At 35.9% G+C, this 22,231-nt stretch overlaps 1 protein-coding gene across 4 annotated transcripts in view; it reads left to right on the forward strand.

Annotated features, from left to right (window-relative positions):
- Fstl5 (follistatin like 5) overlaps nucleotides 1–22,231 on the forward strand; it is a 654,438-nt gene that overhangs the window by 23,217 nt on the left and 608,990 nt on the right. The window lies entirely within an intron of this gene.

Consider the following 22,231-nt stretch of genomic DNA (forward strand, 5'->3'; position numbering starts at 1 on the left):
AGATCAAGGATCCTGAACTTACTGTGCCACAGATGGAGAGGCTATGCATCTTCCCATGATACCTATCAACATTCTAGTTTCTCTCCAGATATCTCTACTTTTTAAAATATTTTGATATCTGTGGCCATTCTACACTCCTAATTTTCTACTGTACTTCTCATAATGTCTATCCGGTAATCATATTGAATTAATCTCACCATACATGTATAACTCAAACATTGCCCTATCACCTACCATGTTTTTTTCCTTCAAGAAGTTTCCCTTATTTCTCTTGAATTTTTTTTTTTGTCTCTTTGCTTCAAGATCATCTTTTAGGTATCAACATGGCACTCTACAATGTGTTATAAAATCCTCTTGGGTCAGACTCATTTGCCAGCTTCTCCTGTGACATCCTATTTTTTTTCTTAAAAAGGTCAAGGCTGTTGTAAATATCCACACATGGATGAAGATTTCTCTAGAATTGTTAAGAATATAAGTTTTCAGCCCTGCTAGACACACTAGCTTTTTAAAGAGACTACATCAAATCTCAGCTTCATCGTATTTTAAATTCTGGATGGTTTTCATATATAATTATTGGTCATATAAAAAAGTCAGCTGCTTATTTAATAATGACGTATTCCCAGTGTTTTTATATTAATTGGTGTAGCTACTGATAGGTGGTCCTTTCCCCAGTAAAACAATGTCCCATCCCTGCTCTGTCAAACTCTAAACTTAGTGAGTCATACAACAAGTGAAGATGTGGCTATAGGAAGGGACTAATTAGGAAGAGAATTTTCAGGAGAGAGGAATGATAACAGGGTAGGATGGATGATGAAACCAATTAAACTTCCCTCTGTAATTCTAAATCACAGTTAAACACCAAAGTGTGGCTTCTGGAACCAGTTTTAGTTTTAAGTTATCTTTACAAGGGTTAAGTTTGATTATGGCTTTTTTTTTTTTTTATGCAGTCCTGGCTTTTTCAACTTCTTTGTTTCTCCACCTAATATCCTTCTTGAGTGTTTTTATACTCAGCATTCAATCTTCAGTCTTCATATAACATGTATTCAAGTATCCTCCCTTTTCATCCTCTTTTGGGCAGCTCTCTGTTCTTTGGCTCCTATACCAACTAACTTCCAGATAAACAACTTACATAAAAATTAGAATCTTAGGAGGGAGGTGGAATGGGACGAGGAACTGTAGGAGGGAGGGCCAGGATGGAGGGGCAACAGTTGGATTGTAAATAAAACAATCAAAGAAACAAAACACACACACACACACACACACACACACACACATACTCACAAATTAGAATCTAGGAGCTAAATGTAAGAAAGTTTTTTATATTCTCTTTGCGATTTTTAATCACTTATCTTAATACATTTTCTAGTTTTGTCTTCTTTTCTGAAATTATCAAAGTTTCATTTATCTTTATGGCTGGGCCATATTTCAGTGTGTCCATGTTACACATATTTGTTATTAATCTATCATTCAGTAAGCATCTGGAATGATTCTATATGCTTATTATTGTAAAGCCATGATAAATATGAACACAAAGTAGGAGATACTATATAAAATCTTCTGGGGATTTGCCCACAATAGCTATAGCTGGGTTTATTGTAGTTCTAATTTACTTTTTGAGAAGGCTCTGTACTGAGTTTCATAATGTTAATTGTGAACTGTGAATTCTCTTCATTTCCACTTATCAGTGAGTGCATACCATGTGTGTTCTTTTGTGATTGGGTTACCTCATTCAGGATAATAATCTCTAGATCCATCCATTTCCCTAAGAATTTCATAAATTCATTGTTTTTAATCTCTGAGTAGTACTCCATTGTATAAATGTACCACATTTTCTTTATCTATTCCTCTGTTGAGGGACATCTGGGTTGTTTCCAGTTTCTGGCTATTATAAATAAGCCTGCTATGAACATAGTGGAGCATGTATCCTTATTATCTGTTGGAGCATCTTCTGGGTATATGCCCAGGAGTGGTATAGCTGGGTCCTCAGGTAGTACTATTCCAATTTACTGAGGAACCACCAAACTGATTTCCAGAGTGGTATCTGGTTTTCAGTGTATTTGTTGAAAATGCTTTTTTTTTCCCCACTGAATGGTTTTAGCTCCTTTGTCAAAGATCAAGTGAGCATAGATATGTGGGTTCATTTCTGTGTTTTCAATTCTATTCCATTGATCCATCTGCCTTTTCACTGTACAAATACCATGTAGTTTTTATAAAAACTGCTTTGTAGTACTGTTTAAGGTCTGGGATGATGATTCCACCAGATGTTCTTTTATTGTTGAGAACAGTTTTCGCTATCCTAGGTTTTTTGTTATTCCAGACGAATTTGCAAATCGCTCTTTCTAACACTATGAAAAATTGAGTTGGAATTTTGATGGGGATTGTATTGAATCTGTAGATTGATGTTGGTGAGATGGCCATATTTACTATATTAATCCTGCCAATCCATGAGCATGGGAGATTTTTCCATCTTCTGAGGTCTCTATTTCTTTCTTCAGAGACTTGAAATTCTTATCATACAGATCTTTCACTTGCTTAGAGTGACACCAAGGTGTCTTATATTACTTGTAGCTATTGAAAGGGTATTTTGTCTCTAATTTCTTTCTTAGCCTGTTTATCCTCTGTGTAGAGGAAGGCCACTGATTTGCTTGAGTTAATTTTATATCCAGCTAATTTACTGAAGTTGTTTATCAGGTTTAGGAGTTCTCTGGTGGAATTTTTGGGGTCACTTATGTATACTATCATATTACCAACAACTAGTGATAATTTGACATCTTCCTTTCCAATTAGTATCCTTTTGATCTCCTTTTGTTGTCTAATTGCTCTGGCTAGGACTTCATGCACAATATTGAATAGGTAGGAAGAGAGTGGGCAGCCTTATCTAATCCCTGATTTTAGTGAGGTTGCTTCAAGTTTCTCTCCATTGAGTTTGATGTTGGCTACTGGTTTGCTGTATATTGCTTTTAATATATTTAAGTATGGGCCTTGAATTCTAGATCTTTCCAAGACTTATCATGAAGGGGTGTTGGATTTTGTCAAATGCTTTCTCAGCATCTAATGAGATGATCATGTGTTTTTTTCCCTTGAGTTTTTTTACATAGTGAATTACGTTGATGGATTTCTGTATAATGAGCCATCCCTGCATCCCTGTGATAAAGCCTACTTGATCAGGATGGATGATTGTTTTGTTGTGTTCTTGGATTCGGTTTGCAAGATTTTTATTGAGTATTTTTGCATCGATATTCATAAGGGAAATTGGTCTGAAGTTTTTGTTCTTTGTTAGGTCTTTGGGTGGTTTAGGTATAAGAGTAATTGTGGCTTCATAGAACGAATTGGATAGAGTACCTTCTGTTTCAATTTTGTGGAATAGTTTGAGGAGTATTGGTATCAGGTCTTCTTTGAAGGACTAATAAAACTCTGTACAAAACCCATCTGGTCCTGGGCTGTTTTTGGTTGGGAGACTATTAATGACTCTTTCTTTAGGGGATATAGGACTGTTTAGATCTTTTATCTGATATTGGTTTAACTTTGGTACCTGGTATCTGTCTTAAAAATTGTCCATTTCATCCAGGTTTTGTTGATGATAGGCTTTTGTAGTAGGCTCTCATGATTTTTTGGATTTCCTCAGTGTGTGTTGTTATGTCTCCCTTTTCATTTCTGATTTTGTTAATTAGGATACTGTCTCTGTGCCCTCTAGTTTGGCTAGTGGTTTATCTATTTTGTTCATTTTCTCAAAGAACCAGCTCCTGGTTTGGTTGATTCTTTGTATAGTTCCTTATATATATTTGTTTGATTTCAGCCCTGAGTTTGATTATTTCTGCTATCTACTCCTCTCGAGTGAATTTGCTTCTTTTTGTTCTAGAGCTTTCAGTTGTGCTGTCCAATTGCTGCTGTATGTTTTCTCCAGTTTCTTTTTGGAGGCCCTTAAAGCTATGAGTTTTCCTCTTAAGACTGCTTTCATTATGTCCTGTAAGTTTATGTATGTTGTGGCTTCATTTTCATTAAACTCTAGAAAGTCTTCAATTTCTTTCTTTATTTCTTCCTTGATCAAGTTATCATTGAGTAGAGTGTTTTTAAGCTTCCACGTGTATGTGGGCTTTCTATTGTTTATGTTGTTATTGAGGACCAACCTTAGTCCATGGTTTTCTGATAGGGTGCAAGGAATTATTTCAATCTTCTTGTATCTGTTGAGGCCTGTTTTATGACTGATAAGGAGAAGGTACCATGAGGTGCTGAGAAGAAGGTAAATCCTTTTGTTTTAGGATAAAATGTTCAATAGATATGTGTTAAATCCATTTGTTTCATAACTTCTGTTAGTTTCACTGAGTCTCTGTTTAGTTTCTGTTTCCATGATCTGTCCATTGCAGAGAGTGGTGTGTTGAAGTCTCCCACTATTATTGTGTGTGGTGTAATATATGCTTTGAGCTTTAGTAATGTTTCTTTTATAAATGTAGATGCCTTTGTATTTGGAGGACAGGTGTTCAGAATTAAGAGTTCATCCTGGTAGATTTTATCTTTGAGTATAAAGTGTCCCTCCTTATCTTTTTTGATCACTTTAGGTTGAAAGTCAATTTTATTCGTTATTAGAATGGCTACTCCAGCTTGTTTCTTGGGGCCATTTGCTTGGAAAATTGTTTTCCAGCCTTTTACTCTGAGGTAGTGTCTGTCTTTGTCACTGAGGTGGGTTTCCTGTATGCAACAAAATGTTGGGTCCTGTCTATGCATACAGTCTGATAATCTATGTCTTTTTATTGGGGACTTGTGTACATTGATATTAATAGATATTAAGGAAAAGTAATTGTCACTTTCTGTTATTTTTGTTCTTAGACTTGGAATTCTATTCTTGTGGCCATCTTCTTTTAGTTTTGTTGAACGCTTACTTTCTTGCTTTTATAGGATGTAATTTCCCTCCTTGTGTTGGAGTTTTCTATTTATTATCCTTTGAAGGGCTGTATTTGTGGCAACATATTATGTAAATTTGTTTTTGACATGGAATACCTTGGTTTCTCCATCTATGGTAATTGAGAGTTTTGCTGGGTATAGTAGCCTGGACTGGCATTTGTGTTCTCTTAGGGTCTGTGTGACATCAACCCAGGATCTTCTGGCTTTCATAATCTCTAGGGAGAAATCTGGTGTAATTCTGATAGGTCTGCCTTTATATGTTACTTGACCTTTTTCCCTCACTTCTTTTAATATTCTTTCTTTGTTTTATGCATTTGGAGTTTTGACTGTTATGTGATGGGGGGGAATTTCTTTTCTGGTCCAAACTATTTGGAGTTCTACAGGCTTCTTGTATGTTCATGGGGCATCTCTTTCTTTAGGTTAGGGAAGTTTTCTTCTATAATTTTGTTGAATATATTTACTGGCCCATTACCTTGGGAGTCTTCACTCTCTTTTATAACTATTATCCTTAGGTTTGGTCTTCGTATTGTGTCCTAGATTTCTTGGATGTATTTGTTAGGATCTTTTTGCCTTTTATCTTTTCTTTGACTGTTGTGTCAATGTTTTCTATGGTATCTTCTGCCCATGAGATTCTCTCTCTTCTATATCTTGCATTCTGTTGTTGATGATTGCATCTATGGCTCCTGACTTCTTTCTTAGGTTTTCTATCTCCAGAGTTGTCTCTCTTTGTGATTTTTTTAAAAACAATTTCTACTTCCATTTTCAGATCCTGGATGGATTTTTTTCTATTTCACCTGTTTGGTTGTGTTCTCCTGTAATTTTTTAAGGGATTTTTGTGTTTCCTCGTTAATGGCTTGTACATGTTTACCTGTGTTCTCCTGTATTTCTTTAAGGGAGTTATTTTTATGTCCTTATTAAATTCCTCTATCACCATCATGAGATATCATTTTAGATCAGCATCTTGCTATTCCAGTGTGTTGGGGTATCTAGGACTTGCTATGGTGGGAGTTCTGGGTTCTGATGATGCCAAGTAGTCTTGGTTTCTCTTGATAAACTTCTTGAGTTTGCCTTTTGCCCTCTGGCAATCTCTGCTGTTATATGTTCTTGCTGTCTCTTGCTGGAGCTTGTTCCTCCTATGAGTCTGTAAGCTTGTGTCAGTACTCCTAGGAGATCATCTCTGTCCTGGTAAGACCATTGAACAGAAGGCTGTGGATCAGCTGTCCTTCCTAGGTACAGATGGATTCAGGAAGGACTCTGTCCCAGCTGCTCTGCTGCTTCTGCTCCCTGTGCCTCCTTACTGGTCCTGCATTAGAAAGACACTAGAAAAAAAATGGAGGTCTGGCCTGAGTCCTGGGGTCAGAGCACTCCCTGGAGAGCAGCTCTCCCCTTGCAAGAAAGGTGCACAGAGGCTGTGGAACAGGTGCACCTTCTGGGTGTAGATGGAGGAAGGACCCTGTCCCAGCTGCTCTGCTGCTTCTGAGGCCTGAGCCTCCTGGCTGGTCATCACTTGAGTTTTTGATCTTAGTCATTCTGACTGCTGTGAGGTGGAATCTCAGGGTTGTTTGCATTTGTGTTTCCCTGATGACTAAGGAGGTTTAATGTTTTACTAGGTGCTTCTAGGCCCCTGGAGTTCCCTCAGTTGAGAATTCTTTGTTTAGCTCTGTACCCCATTTTAAAATAGTGTTATCTGTTTCTCTGGAGTTTAACTTCTTGAGTTCTTTATATATTGGATATTAGCCCTCTACCAGATGTAAGATTGGTAAAGACCTTTTCCCAATCTGTTGGTTGCCATTTTGTCCTATTGACAACGTCCTTTGCCTTACAGAAGTTTTGCAATTTTATGAGGTCCCATTTGTCAATTTTTAATCTTAGAGCATAAGTCATTGGTATTCCGTTCAGGAAGATTTCTCCTGTGTCCTTGTGTTCGAGACTCTTCCCCACTTTCTTTTCTATTAATATTTGTCTGGTTTTATGTGGGGGTCCTTGATCCACTTGGACTTGAGCTTTGTACAAGGAGATAAGAATTGATCAATTTACATTCTTTTACATGCTGTCCTCCATTTGAACCAGCATCATTTGTTGAAAATGCTGTCTTTTTTCCCACTGGATGGTTTAATTCCTTTGTCAAAGATCAAGTGACTGACCATAGGTGTGTGTGTTCATTTCTGAGTCTTCAATTCTATTCCATTGATCTACCTGCCTGTCTCTGTATGAATACCATACAGTTTTTTTTTTTTTTATCACAATTGCTCTGTAATACAGCTTAAGGTCCAAGATGGTGATTCTCCCAGAAGTTCTTTTATTGTTGAGAATAATTTTAGCTATCCTGGGTTTTTCATTATTCCTAATGAATTTGCAAATTGTTCTAACACTATCAAGAATTGAGTTGGAATTTTAATGAGGATTACATTGAATCTGTAGGTTGCTTTCAGCAAAATAGCCATTTTATAATATTAATCCTGACAATCCACTGTCATAGGAGATCTTCCCATTTTCTGAGATCATCTTCTTCAATTTCTTGAAGTTCTTGTGCAGATCTTTCACTTGATTGGTTAAAGTCACACCACAGTATTCTATATTATTTGTGAATATTGTGAAGGGTGTTGTTTTCCTTATTTCTTTCTCAGTCAGTTTATCCTTTGAGTAGAGGAAGGCTACTGATTTGCTTGTGTTAATTTTATATCCAGCCATTTTGCTAAAGTTGTTTTTCTAGTTTAGGAGTTCTCTGGTGGAAGTTTTGATGTCACTTAATTATTCTATCATATCATTTGCAACTAAGTGATATTTTGACTTCATCTTTTCCAATTTGTATCCCGTGGACCTCCTTTTGTTTTTTAATTGTTCTAGCTAGGACTTCAAGTACTGTATTGAATGGGTAGGGAAAGCATGCGCAACCTTTTCTAGTCCCTGATTTGAGTAGGATTGCTTCAAGTTTCTCTCCATTTCATTTGATGTTGGCTACTGATTTGCTGTATATCTCTTTTATTTTGTTTAGGTATGGGCCTTGAATTTCTGATCTTTCTAAGACTTTTATCATTAAGGGTTGTTGGATTTTGTCAAATGTTCTCTCAGCATCTAATGAGATGTTCATGTAGTCTTTTCCTTTGAGTTTGTTTATAGAGTGGGTTACATTGATGGATTTTTGTATATTGTACTATCCCTTTATCCCTTGGATGAAGCCTATTTGAGCATGATGGATGATTGTTTGATGTGTTCTTCAATTTGGTTTTCAAGAATTTTATTGAATATTTTTTGCGTTGATATTCATAAGGGAAATTTGTTAGAAGTTCTCTTTATTCCATTTGTGTGTTGTTTAGGTAAAAGCATAACTGTGGCTTCATAGAAAAAATTGGGTAGTGTTTCTATTTTTCGAATGGTTTGAAGAGTGTTGATATTAGTTCTTCTTTGAAGGTTTGATAGAATTCTGCACTAAACCCATCTGGGCTTATTTTTTTGTTGTGAGACGTTTAATGACTGCTTCTATTTCTTTAGGGGTTATAGGACTTTTAGATGATTTATCCCATCCTCATTTAACTTTGTTACCTGGTATTTGTCTAGAAAATTCTCCATTTCATCCAGATTTTCTAGTTTTGTTGAGTACAGTCCAGTTGTTATTCCCCTCTCAGTCCTCCCTCTGACTGATCCTCATCCCATTCCTCCTACACCCTTCTCCAAGATGATGTCCCCATCCCCCCATTCCCACCCCACCCCACCTCCCCACTCCCTGGGTCCTCAAGTCTCTCAAGGGTTAAGTGGTTTTTTTTTACACTGATGCCAGACCAAGCAGTCCTCTGCTGTATATGTGTCAGGGGTCTCGGCCCAGTTAGTGTCTGCTACCTGGTTGGTGGTTCAGTGTCTGAGGGATCTCATGGGTCCAGTTTAATTAAGATTGCTGCTCTTTCTATGGGGCCACCCTCAGTTTTTCTCAGCTTTCCCCTAATTTAAGCCTGGGGTTCCTCACTTCTGCCCATTGGTTGGGTGTAATTATCTGCATCTGACTCTTTCAGCTTCTTGGTGGGCCTCTTGGATGGTAGAAGTGATTTTGGAGTTTTCTATATAAAACTCATCACTTCATTAAAAACAAGGAATTTAGCCTGTGGTTTTGAAATACTAGTTCATGACACTGAGTAGGACTACAAATCACTCTAATGTAAGTGAGAGTAGCAAATATCTTTAAAATGCTTATTTTATTATAAAATTAATAAGAATAAATATTCATGATACTTGTCTCACAATTTTTAAAAATTATATTTCCTTGGTCAGATGCATTTTGTATTACTACTTTGCTAACTCTATCTGCATGACCTCTAGTAGCAGAGTTGCTCTTCTTTAGTTGCTGATAGGGTATATTACAATAAATGCTTATCAAAGTAAAGAATGCAGGCTAAATTCTGTGATGGTGAAGACATCATTTATAATGCCAAGCTTTCTCAGAAACTGCTTTTGATTTCAATTGGAGGTAGTGGTTTTCTTTTTACTTCATCTATTTCATACATTGGGAAATGGAAGATATATTTATGTTTATGTGTATTGTCAAAGTAGGTGAATGTATGATCTATTCAACTCTCTTTCCATTTCTACTTTCACAGTGTTGCTCCCTGGCTATCAAAAGTAAATACTTTATTGTGTACAATAGCACACAATACTTGTACATATTAGTGACATGGGATTCTGCCTTACACTGATTCCAAGCAAAATATTTATATCATATCTACCAAACCAAATATTCATGTATCCATTAAAACAATATTATTTGGAATTCTCTAGTTTTGAAAAAATACAGTACTGGTTGATATCAAATAACTCTATTTCACAACAGTACACTAGAATTTCATTTTAAAATCTTTCTGTAACTTTGTTTCCACAATTAATATTCCTTCTTCTCTGACAGCCTATGCTGTCTACCATCTATTCCAAACTTTCATCAGTAATTTTAGATTATGGATGAGTTTGATCATGTGTTAGCTATTTTTCTGTGTCTGCTCTTATATTTACATAACGGTCTAGGCTTACAGGACATTGTAAATATTATCCTCAGATACATTTATATAACTTTTTTATAAAACTCTAACAAATGTTAGTTATTGTGCACTATGGTTTTGAATATTTGAATTTGCTTTTCTGGGATCTAAGTAACTTCTGACAAGTTTGGCATTCAGGAAAGATTAAATATAAATGTAGAAATGCTTGGAATATAAATCAAGGAATTTCTGTGATAATTTTTCTGAAAATTGTTAATGTATATTTTCAGCAGGTCTCTTTTCTTGTTTAGAACAGTATATTTCTTAGTTTTAATTAGTACTTACTTTATGCATCTACATATCCATTTATATTTCAAAGTTAGGCTATGTATGTATACATGTATGTATGATTTATTTATTTTTGTTAATTTTTCCAGAATTTTATGCAATATATTTTGATAATATTCATTCCCAGCTTATTTTCCAACTCCCACCAGTCCACTCCCACCTCCCTAGCTACCAGCTTTATGTTCTTATTGTTTTGTTATAATAACCAGTCCACTCCAATGCTGCTCATACACTTCTGAGTATGGGATCAGGCATTATAGCATGTTTGGAGCTATTCCTAATGAAAACTGATTCTCTTTCCCTCAGAAGGCACCAACTCTCTACACCTTTTCAGTTGTGCTTGGGCTCATGAACCCCTTCTTGTTTCATGTAGAACGCTCAATATTTAAAAAGTCAATTTTCATTTGAATATATTTGGAAGTATTTATTAAATTAGACAGCAACAAATATGTAAAGCATTCATAGAAATATGATTATGTAGAATAGGAGGAAGGATTAGCTAAACTATTCACATCATTAATTCCAGGCTATGGGACTACAACTGACCTCAAACTCTACCTTTCCTCATCTATGCATTTTACTCATATGCATTTGACTAAGAGTCTACCTCGATGGCATAGTCTTCTTAAAGTATAGAAAAGTTAAGTGTAAAGTACCTTATTTAAATGAGTTTTATTATATGAGATGGAGGGATGTTGCTTATAGATTATTAGCATGCTTAATATAAAGAGTCAAACAAAATTGTTCAAATAGTTACAACTAAGGAAACCTGAGCAAACCCCCTCTGAGGCCTTCATTGCTGTGATTGTTGCTGTAATGTTCTAGTTAAGAAGGTAATTACCCAGATCCTCTAGTTCTAGCTGACAATACACATCCACCAAGCTAAGAGCTCATAGAAGTTTTCAAAGAGTGGGAAGTCAGGCAGTAATTTGTGAAGCTCCTACATTGGCAGATGCTAATGCTTTCAAATGTAGAATAGCTTCAATTCCCAGCAGTTTAGCAGCTACATGATTATGTACATGAATCCTCTAGGAAATTGAGGAAACAGTAATAACAAGCCTAGTTAACAAAAGAAGAAAAACACTGCCTGGCTCACTGTACAAGTTTCCTGTGTTAACACTGATTATAAACATTAGAGGCAACAGTGATGGTAAACATGGCCATTCTATGAATGAGCTGTGAACATTTATGGGAAAATGATTTCATCAGCCTTGATTCTGTTCCATTAAAACAACTCCACAGGGAACAACATAAGAAAATACCTTTATTTCTAGAGCTTGTGAGTGGGACCACGGGATTCCAATCTGCAAGAGCTAAATAGAGAGAAGGTTACATTCATTTCTTCCAATGTCCTCATGTTATTAAAAGCACTCCAGAATACCATAAGCTGTTAAGGTCCTTTACAAGGTGCCTTTCGTAATACATTAATACTTTGAAACATATTTTATGTCCTTTAATAGAAAATAGTGTGTAATTGCTAACCATCAACCAACTTCAGATTTGTAAACAGTTTCTAAGATATGAAACTCTGGGAGCAGTGATCTCACATAGTGTAAAATTTGGTTACTTTGTGGTACTGAGTATGCCTCTGTCTAGTTCCTACTGTCTAAAATTATATGCCTTCAAAACTGTATGTTCTAAGAAACCACAGCACTTATAGTTTACAGGATTATTCTCACTGTCAACATTTTAAATGCAACTATCTGGAGAAAAACTCTGTAACAAAGGAGAGAGGGAAGTATATATCAGAGAGAAGAATTCTAGGCCTTAAGATATATAACAACTTTTCGTTCTGGGCCTTGTACTTAAAACATCAATATAACAAAACCATTTTACTGATCTGCCTAATATGGATAAACACTAAAGAACATGACAGGTCACTAGTTTTCAGGATTAGTCATTTTTTTCCTAGTGCAAATACCAAATCTACTTTTTACTGAAGGTGGGAGGAAAACAAAGAAACTCAGAGAACACCCCTCAAAACTTAATCAAACAAACAAGCACACTATCCTCAACCCCAAATAGACAAGTAGAGGAGAGAGAATCAGAGACGTGTTGGTCATGGGATTTTTAGCAGGAGTATCAGGCTAGACCTACTTTCCTTGGAAGAGTGAAAGGGTGAGATTTTCAATCTGTACAAGGCATTATCCTTTGTCCTTTATCATTTTAAAGCATCTTACTCAGAAGCAGGAGTGATGAAGCATGATTTTATATCACCAAGTGTCAAATACGGGAAGTTTTACTCTTTGAAGGAAAACTAGCAAGGTTCAGCATGATTCATCTAGCATTATTTTATCATGTGACTATTGACATTGAGCTGGTCTGAGATGAAGGTATTTTAAAAAATATAGGGTTGGCAATATTTATAAAAATATTTTATTTCATATTTTAAGTGATTCATATAATGTCTACTGCTTCTAAAAAGTAAGAGAAATATTAGAGTGAGAGGGAAAGTGAGAAAAACAGAGCAGACTGGGAGAAGCCCCAGTGAGCAAGGACTCATGCTCTCTTTTACCTCATCTGAGAGAAATGCTGCAGCACACCACCAATGGGATTCTAAGGGCTTAGTCTGTAAGGTGAACTTTAAATGGACTGAATGACTTTGAGAAGATCTGGCCCTTTCAGCTACACTTATTCAACTGTAGGCTGAAGAACAGATATTTGATTCCTAAAAATGTTTCCTGCCATCCAATCTCATCTTTAACAGAATTGCCCTATTGTCTTGAGAACAGTTTGTAGGACATCTGCTTTCTATCTTGTAAAAAATCTATCTATCTATCTATCTATCTATCTATCTATCTATCTATCTATCTATCTACCTACCTACCTACCTACCTATCTATCTATTTATCTATCTATCTATCTATCCATTTACTTGTGTGTGAATAATGCCTTTTTTTACACTCCTATTAATTAATTTATTCTTTGGATATACTCTCTGTGTATTCTTTTTTTCTTTTTTAAAGATTTGTTGTCTTCAGACACACACCAGAAGAGTGCATCCAATCCCATTGCAGATGCTAGTGAGCCATCATGTGTTTACTGAGAATTGAACTCAGAACCTCCGGAAGAGCAGTCTGTACTCTTAACCACTGAGCTATTCTCTGTCCTTCTCTTTGTGCTTTTATGCCCCCTTTGTGTTTCTGATTTTGGTGATTTAGATGTTGACATTTACTTAGTTTGGCTAACTGCCTATCTTGTTGATTTTCTCAAAGAACTATCCCTTGGTATTGTTGATTCTTTGTATTGTTCTCTTTGTTTCTAATTTATTGATTTCATCCCTGAGTTTGTTTCCTGCTATCTATTCCTCTTGGGTGTGTTTGCTTCTTTTTGTTCTGGAGCTTTTAGGTGGGCTTTTAAATTGCTAATATAAGATCTCTCCACTTTCTTTTTGAAGGCACTTAGTGCTATGAACTTCCATCCTAGGATTACTTTCACTATGTCCCATAATATTGGGTAAGCTGTACCTTCATTTTCATTAAATTCTAGTAAGTCTTTAATTTTTTTTCTATATGTCTTCCCTGACCCACTGGGTAATTGAGAGTTGGTCAGTTCCCTTGAGTTTGTATGTTTCCTGTTGTTTCTGTTGATATTGAAATCCAGTTTTAATCCATGATGACCTGATAAGATGTAAGGGTTTTTTTTTTTTTTTCAGTTTTCTTGTATCTGTTGAGGCTTGCCTTGTGACTGTGTATACTGTCAAGTTTGGAGAAAGTTTCGTGCAGTCCTAAGAACAAGTAATATTCTTTTGTGTTAAGGTAAAATCTGTAGACATCTGTTACGTCCATTTGATTCATAATATCTCCTAGTTTCATTATTTCTCAGTTTAGTTTCTGTCTTGATGACCTGTCCATTGGTGAGAGTGTGGTGTTGTCTCCCACCATTAATGTGTGGAGTTCAGTGTGTGGTTTAAGTTTTAGTGATGTTTCTCTTAAGAAAATGGATGCCTGTGCCTTTGGTGCATAGATGTTCAGAATTGATACACCTTGATGAATTTTTCCTTTGATGAGTATGAAGTATCCTCTCCGCTTTTGATTAATTTTGGTTGAAACTCGATTTTATTAGACATTAGAGTGGACAGTCCTGCTTACTCTCTGAAATAGTTTTCTAGCCCTTTACTCAGAGGTAGTATCTATTGTTGTTTCTGAGGTATGTTTCTTGTATGCAGCAGAATGATGGATCCTGCTTATGTATCCATTATGCTAGCCTGCATCTTTTTATTGGGGAATTAAGGCTACTTACATTGAGAGACATTAATGATCAAGGATTGTTAATTTAGTTTGTATGATGGTGGTATAGTGTGTTTGTATGTGTATGCATGTATGGACTTCCCTTCTTTTGATTTTGCTGGTGAGATTATTCATTTCCTCTGTTTTCTTGGGTTTAGTTTAACTCATTGAGTTGGAATTTCCTTCTAGTAACTTTCCTAGGATTGTGTTTGTGGAAAATATTGTTTAAATTTTTTTCATAGAGTATCTTATTTCCTCCATCTATAGTGGAATGAAAGTGTTTCTGTGCTGAACAGTCTGGGATGACATGTGTGGTCTCTTAGGGCCTGCAAGGGCTCAGGCCCTTCTGGCTTCTAAAGTCTCTGTTGAGAATTAATATGATAGGCCTGCTTTTATGTGTTATGTGGCCTTTTGTTCTTTCACCTTTTAATATTCTTTTTTTGTTCTTTTTATTATTATTATTTTCTTTATTTACAGGTCATAAGATATTTCCTTTTCCAGTTTTTCCTCCAAAAAAGAAAAAAACAAAAAAACAAAAAAACCCAAAAACCTGTTCCCTCCCCGCTTCCTTCTGCTCACCACCCTACCACCTCCCGCTTCCTGGCCCTGGCATTCCCCTACACTGGGGCATAGAACCTTCACAGGACCAAGGGCCTCTCCTCCCATTGACGACCAACTAGGCCATCCTCTGCTACATATGCTGCTGGAGCCATTAGTCCCACCATGTATACTCTTTGCTTGGTGGTTTAGACCCTGGGAGCTCTGAGGGTACTAGTTAGTTCATATTGTTGTTCATCTTAAGGGGCTGCAAACCCTTCAGCTCCTTGGGTCCTTTCTCTAGCTCCTTCATTGGGGACCCTGTGCTCAGTTCAATGGATGACTGTGAGCCTCTACTTCTGTATTAGTAAGGCACTGGCAGAGCCTCTCGGGAGACAGCTATATCAGGCTCCTGTCAGCTAGCACTTGCCAGAATCCACAATAGTGTCTGGATTTGATGATTGAATATGGGAAGGATTCCCAGGTGGAGCAGTTTCTGGATTGTCCTTCCTTTAGTTTCTGCTCCATAGTTTGTCTCTGAAACTCCTTCCATGGATATTTTGTTCCCCTTTTAAGAAGGAACAAAGTATCCACACTTTGGTCTTCCTTCTTCTTGAGTTTTTTGTAGTTTATGGATTGTACTTTGTGTATTCCAATCTTCTGGGTTAATATTCACTTATTAGAAAGTGCATACCATGTGTGTTCTTTTGTGATTGGGTTACCTTCCTCAGGATGATATTCTCCAGATCCATCCATTTCCCTAAGAATTTCATAATTAATTGTTTTTAATAGCTGAGTAGTATTCCATTGTGTAAATATACCACATTTTTTGTATCCATTCCTTTGTTGAGAGACATCTGGGTTATTTCTAGTTTCTGGCTATTATAAATAAGACTGCTATGAGCATGTGTTCTTATTACATATTAGTGCATCTTCTGGGTATATGCCCAGGAGTGGTATAGCTGGGTCCTCTGGTAGTACTGTGTCCAATTTTTGGGGTACCACCAACTGATTTCCAGAGTGGTTGTACCAGCTTGCAATCCCACCAGCAATGGAGGAGTGTTCTTTCTCCACAACCTCTCTAGCATCTACTCTCACCTGAGTTTTTTATCCTAACCACTCTGATTGGTGTGAGGTAGAATCTCATGGTTGTTTTGATTTTCATTTCCCTGAAGATTAAGGATGAATATATACAAAGAATTCAAGAAGTTAGACTCCAGAGAACCAAATAACCCTATTAAAAATGGGTTACAGAGCTAAACAAAGAATTCTCAACTGATGAATACTGAATGGCTGGGAAGCACCTAAAGAAATGTTCTTTTTTGTTCTTAACCTTTAGTGTGTTGATTATTATGTGGCATAGAATTTTCTTTTCTGGTCCAATCTATTTGGTGTTCTGAAAGCTTCTTGTATGTTTATGGGCATCTCTTTCTTTAGGTTGAGTAGTTTTCTTCTCCGATTTTGTTGAAAATATTTTCTGGACCTTTGAGCTGGTTGTCTTCTCTATTTCTTTTATTCTAAGGTTTGTTCTTTTCAAGTTTCCCAGATTTTTTGGATGTTTTGTTCTAGGAACTTTTTTGATCTTAACATTTTCTTAGACTGATGTATCAGTTTCTTTACTTATATATTCTATGCCTCATATTCTCTTATCCATCTTTTTTTATTCTATTGGTGATAGATGCATAGTTCCTGTTTTTTTTCCCTCAGGTTTCCTGTCTCTGAGATTACCCCAATTTGTGTTCTCTTTATTGCTTCTCTTTTCATTTTTAGGTCTTGTATAGTTTTATTCATTTCCTTCACATGTTTAATTGCATTTTCTTTTATCTCTTTGAAGGATTCATTCATTTCCTTTTTAAGTCATCTATCATCTTTAGATGATTGGATTCAAGGTAGTCTTTCTGTGCTTCTGCTGTGTTGTAATATCCAGGTCTTGGTATAGTAAGATAGCTGGGTACCAGTGGTGCCACATTGCTCTGGCTCTTGTTGATTGTGTTCTTATGCTGTTCTTTAACCATCTGATCGTCCCTTGTGTTGGTTGTGTGTTCTGGATGTTGACAGGACTCTTTGGGGAGTCAGATATGCTGTCCTTCAACCATCTGATCGTCCATGGTGTTGGTTGTGTGTTCTGGATGTTGACAGGACTCCTTGGGGAGTCAGAAAGAATCTTCAACCTGACATTTGAGTTCAGAGACCTTCAAGCTACTCATCTCTGCTAGGTGTCCTAGGTGAAACTGAATTTTCCTGGACTCTTGCAGGCTTCCTTACGGATAGAGGCAGAGTTGTAGACCTGAAAATGGAGCTTGGGGTGAGACAGCCGTTCACTTCTGCTGGCTGTGTCCCAAGAGAACCCAGCAGGCAGGGGATAAGTGAGGCAGGATACAACCTGATTATTCCTAGTATTTATTTTTATTTTTTCTTTCCTCATATGTTACATCCTGACATCAGTTTCCCTTCCCCCTTCGCAGTCTCTCTGGATCACCTCCCTTTTTCTCCAGATCCACCCCACTTCTTCCTCTCAAAAAAAAAAAAAAAAAAAAAAAAAAAAAAAAAAAAAAGCAGACCTACAAGGGATATCCATGAAACTCTGAATAACCGGCTATAATAAGTCCTTGAACATATATACCATCCCAGCAAGAAAGAGGAAACTCAGTAAGAGGAAAAGGGCCCCACATCTGACAAAAGAGTTGGAGTGTGAGACCACTTCCACTGCTGGGAATCCCACATAACACCAAGGTAACAACCATAACATATATGCAGAGGGCCTTGGTCAGACCCCTACAAGCTCGCTGGTCTCTAAAAGTCTCCATGAATCCCTGTCAGTTGATTCAGTGGGCTATGTTTTTGTGGTAATATGACATCTATTTTTCAATGTCACCAATTGTTTTCTCTCAGATTGCATGGACTGGATATAAAAATTTTAAAGTGAATGATAATTTTTCAGTGATGGGAGTTTGGGATGCATACATATATACATACTACATACACACATATATGCATCCACCATATGTTTGTTTCTGACTCCTAACTCTGTCAGTAAGAGCTCTATAATTATTTATAATTTGTAATTCTGTCTGATGAGATAGAAAACAAAGCCAGTATTCAGGCTCTAAAATAATTCTATTCTTTACTTCTTAGATAAGACTCAGTCAGCAGTTTGATTTTCCATGTATATACTCCAGACTTTCATGTCCAATTTTTAAATTATATAATTAGGGGTAAATTAACTTCTTGCAGGTTATAAAACATCTTACAGGGTAGGGATTTAAATAGGTTTGTTTCAAGTCTGTTAGTATTTTCTGTTAACCTGTGCTAAAAATACAAATTTTATATTTCATTTATGACTCCTGCCTGGAATCAAGCTTTATATCTTGTGTATAGGTAATTTTAACAAGCATTGATTTTTCTACAACAAATTTGCAAAATTGTGCACAATTTTGATGTAATATAGATGTCTTGAGTTCCGAGAAAGAACAGTAAAGTTTGGAGCAATTGGGGAGTGGAAGCTAGCAGAGAGCATTCTCATGTGGACATATATACCAGCAGTCATTTGGTTTGCTCCCAGCCTATCGGATTTTCTGTTGATGTGTTTGCTTTTCTGAGCTGTTCTTTCGTTTGCACCTGGTATGTCTGACTTTCTGTTGAAGCATTTGCAATTTTGACCTCCCTTTCTCTTCTCAATGAGAAGTCCTTGCTCCATTAGGTAATACCCACAGGATAAGTGTGACATCTGGTTAGTATAATCCTGTAAAATGAGTTCAATTGTTTAACCATGTTCTTTAGAAAACCTGAAGTTTTGACATGTGACTGTACTTTCAGATAGTTAATTTGGAGAACTCTAGGAGCTACCTTTCAGATGACCACTCATTCTTGTGCATTTAAATGAACTTTGATATTATCTGAGAGGTGTTAATATTTAATTTTTATTTGTTGTGTATGCATATGTGTTGTGGGGAAGTGTACAAGATCAGAGAACTTGTAGGACTCAATTCTTTCCTTCTTCCACGTGGGTTCTGGGTATTGACTTCTGGTTGGCAGGTGTAGTAATAAGTATTTCTATCCTTATTGCAAACTTTCAGGTACCTATGTTGAATAGTTTTCAAGCTGTAATAGTTACTCTTTGTGTTTTTTGTGGTTTATGGTTATACATAAACATTAATAATAATAATAACAATAATAATAATAATATATTTTATCATATATTACATCCCAAGCACAGTTTTTCCTCCCTTCTTTTCCCCTCCACATCCTTCTTCCCCTCCCACCTCCCCCCTCTTCATTCATTGATCTGTTTCCCCTCAGAAAAAGTTAGGATTCCCAGAGGTATTAACCAAGCATGACATATCAGGTTGCAGAAGATGGCTGGTTCAGGCTCTGTGTTATTAGGAGTCCTATGTAGGGTGACCCTCAGAGATCACTGGGAGTTTCCATTGCAATAGGTTTCTACCTTGCTGTTGAATTGCCCTCCAATTCCAGTTGTCTCTACCAGTCCTCTCTCTCCCAGTCCTCGCCCCATCTGATCTCTCCTGTTCCCATCTCCCAGTCTACCTGCAATGCCTATTCTTATTTCCCCTTCCCATACAGATTCATGCACCCCCACCTTGAGCTTTCCTTGTTAGTTAGCCTTTCTGGGTCTATAGATTGAAGCATGATTATCTTTTATTTAACAGCTAATATACACTTGCAAGTTAGTACATAGCATGTTTGTCTTTCTGGTTCCAGATTATCTCACTCAGGATGATTTTTTTCTAGTTCCACCCATTTGCAGCAAATTTTAGGATGCCATTGTTTTTGACAACTGAGTAATACTCCATTGTGTTAATGTACCACATTTTCTTCATCCATTCCTTGGTTGAGGGATATCAAGGTTCTTTTTAGATTTTGGCTTTTGTAAATAAAGCTGTTCTGAACATATTTGAACAAACAAGTGAACATTTTAGTAGACTAATTCCTTTAATATAATATAACCTCAGAGATTTATTATTTTACCACAAGTAACAAGACATCCCATTCTTTCTCCAATGAGGAATCCTGTACCATAATTTCTCAAATGATTTCAATGATATCTGAGATTCTAATGTCACTCAAGGAACAATTGCATTATTATATGATTAACTTGTTTAAGTCCATTCTAACTCATTTACTGTGATTTCGTTATGGTTTAAACAGTACCAAATTACATATAAACCTATTATACAGCCACCTTTGTAAGGAACATATTAAAATTTTATTCTGATTTAATTATTATTTTTATATAGACATAGATCTTCAACTTAGAAAATATGGGAATAAATTAGCATGTTTAACAGTAATTTTTAAAATGTAATTGTATTTATGTAATTAACAATTAGTATGAGTTGAGGATACTATTTCTGAGATTAAAATGAATGTACTTACAAAGAGTATCATAAGCCATGCAAATTAGTAGGGCAGAGGGCAAGTATATAGTCATTGCCTATTTTTAATATTTTATGTCAGATTTAAATTATTAAAATATTGATAATGCAAACATTTAGAAAAGTATACTGAATTGATTATTAGAAAGATAACTATTTTTGGATTTCAAAAGTAACAAGTTTTTAAATCTTTGTTAGTACAGTTACCTTGGCTAATCCAATCCATATTTCTCAATCTTATGGTTTTTTTTCTTGCCAAGAATTAAATTTATTTATGCATAAAGCTACCTCCACGGAGTCTAACATAATCAATCATTCATCATTACTTAAGTCATTATTATATTATTTTGACTCTGTAAAGCTTGCTATATGCAAGAGGCATTTTTAAATAGTTCTTGTTGATGTATATACTATATGCGAATATAAAAGCAAGTATTAAAAACAGTATAAGCACTATGCATTTGAGATTTTTCTTATACAATAGTAACTTACAGTCATTTGAAATAATGGTGCTGTCAGGAATATGAGCTTCTGTCTGCAAAGGCCATAGGTATTTAGTGCATGTGTGGTCTTTATCAGTTATATAGAGTGCTTGCATATTTGGACTTTCTGAGCATTTAAAAAACTAATATTCTCTATCAATGTTGCAAGTTGTAATGAATTTGGGAAGATTCTTTCCTAAAAATAAAATTATATTGACAGTTAAAGAGGAAAAAGAAGCTTAAAAACACAACTCTCAAATCTTGATTTATTTTTCTCAGATACTTTTGTCAAATGCTTCAAAAGAGCAGAATACAACCATCATATAAGACTTTCAGTTCATTACTTACAATGGTGTTATTTTAGAAAGTGGTATGTGCTCAGACATGGGTGGACTGCGGGCCCTTAGAATCCCTGCATTCTCTTTGTGCTCTTACTTGGTTGCTTTTTTTTTTTTAAATATATGTACAGTTTTAACATGCTACCCTTTAAAAAATAGGACACATTCTAAATATGTGACTCATGTGTAACACTTTTGGATGACTGCAGACTTTGCTTTTGCCTTCATTGTGTATGATTCTGAATATTGTACCCAAAGTTGTAGGATCTTAAAATTTATGTTTTATTCTGTTTTAGTCAGAATATGTACCATACTTTTATAAAAATGGATAATTTGATTAATATTAATTGTCAAGACAAATACAAATGTTATTTTTCTATCATACTCTGTTAAAACACGTAAATCACTTAGACCATATTCTTTTTATGTCATAGTCATGATGATATTGAAAGATTTTTTAGGTTTATGTTATCCATGCTTTGCATATGTTGTGTACCCTCTGAATGTCATGTTGGAGTTTCTCTCCCACTTTGAGTTGCTAACTCTGTGATGGTTGTAGAGATAGAGAAATTTAGGAGTGATTAGCTTTGATAAAATCATGAGAGTAGAGCCCCTTGGACACTGACATGATTGTAGGACAGAGATCTAGGATGCAAACATGTCCTTTCCTCCTCTTGCCATGTGATAGTAAGTTATTCCAGGGCTTTGCATGCAAGTAGGTCATTTTAGATGTAGACCTCAGATATGTCCCAAAGTAATAGGGCAAAATGTTTCTTTTCTCTATAACTAACATAGTCTTTGGTATTGTATTATTAGCAACAGAAAGTTAGTAGGTATTTGATATTTTCTATACCTTAGAAACTTACTATGTATATATAAAATCAGAGATTTTGTTTCCTATATTATTTTGTAATTAGCATGGAAGCTTTCAGAGACTTATTCCATACATAGAAAAATTCTTAAAACTTGAAGCTTAGGCTGGGTGGTGGTGGTGCACGCCTTTAATCCCAGCACTTGGGAGGCAGAGGCAGGTGGATTTCTGAG

This window comes from Mastomys coucha, unplaced genomic scaffold (genome assembly GCF_008632895.1).
Source record: "Mastomys coucha isolate ucsf_1 unplaced genomic scaffold, UCSF_Mcou_1 pScaffold16, whole genome shotgun sequence".
In the NCBI taxonomy this organism is placed as follows: Eukaryota; Metazoa; Chordata; class Mammalia; order Rodentia; family Muridae; genus Mastomys; species Mastomys coucha.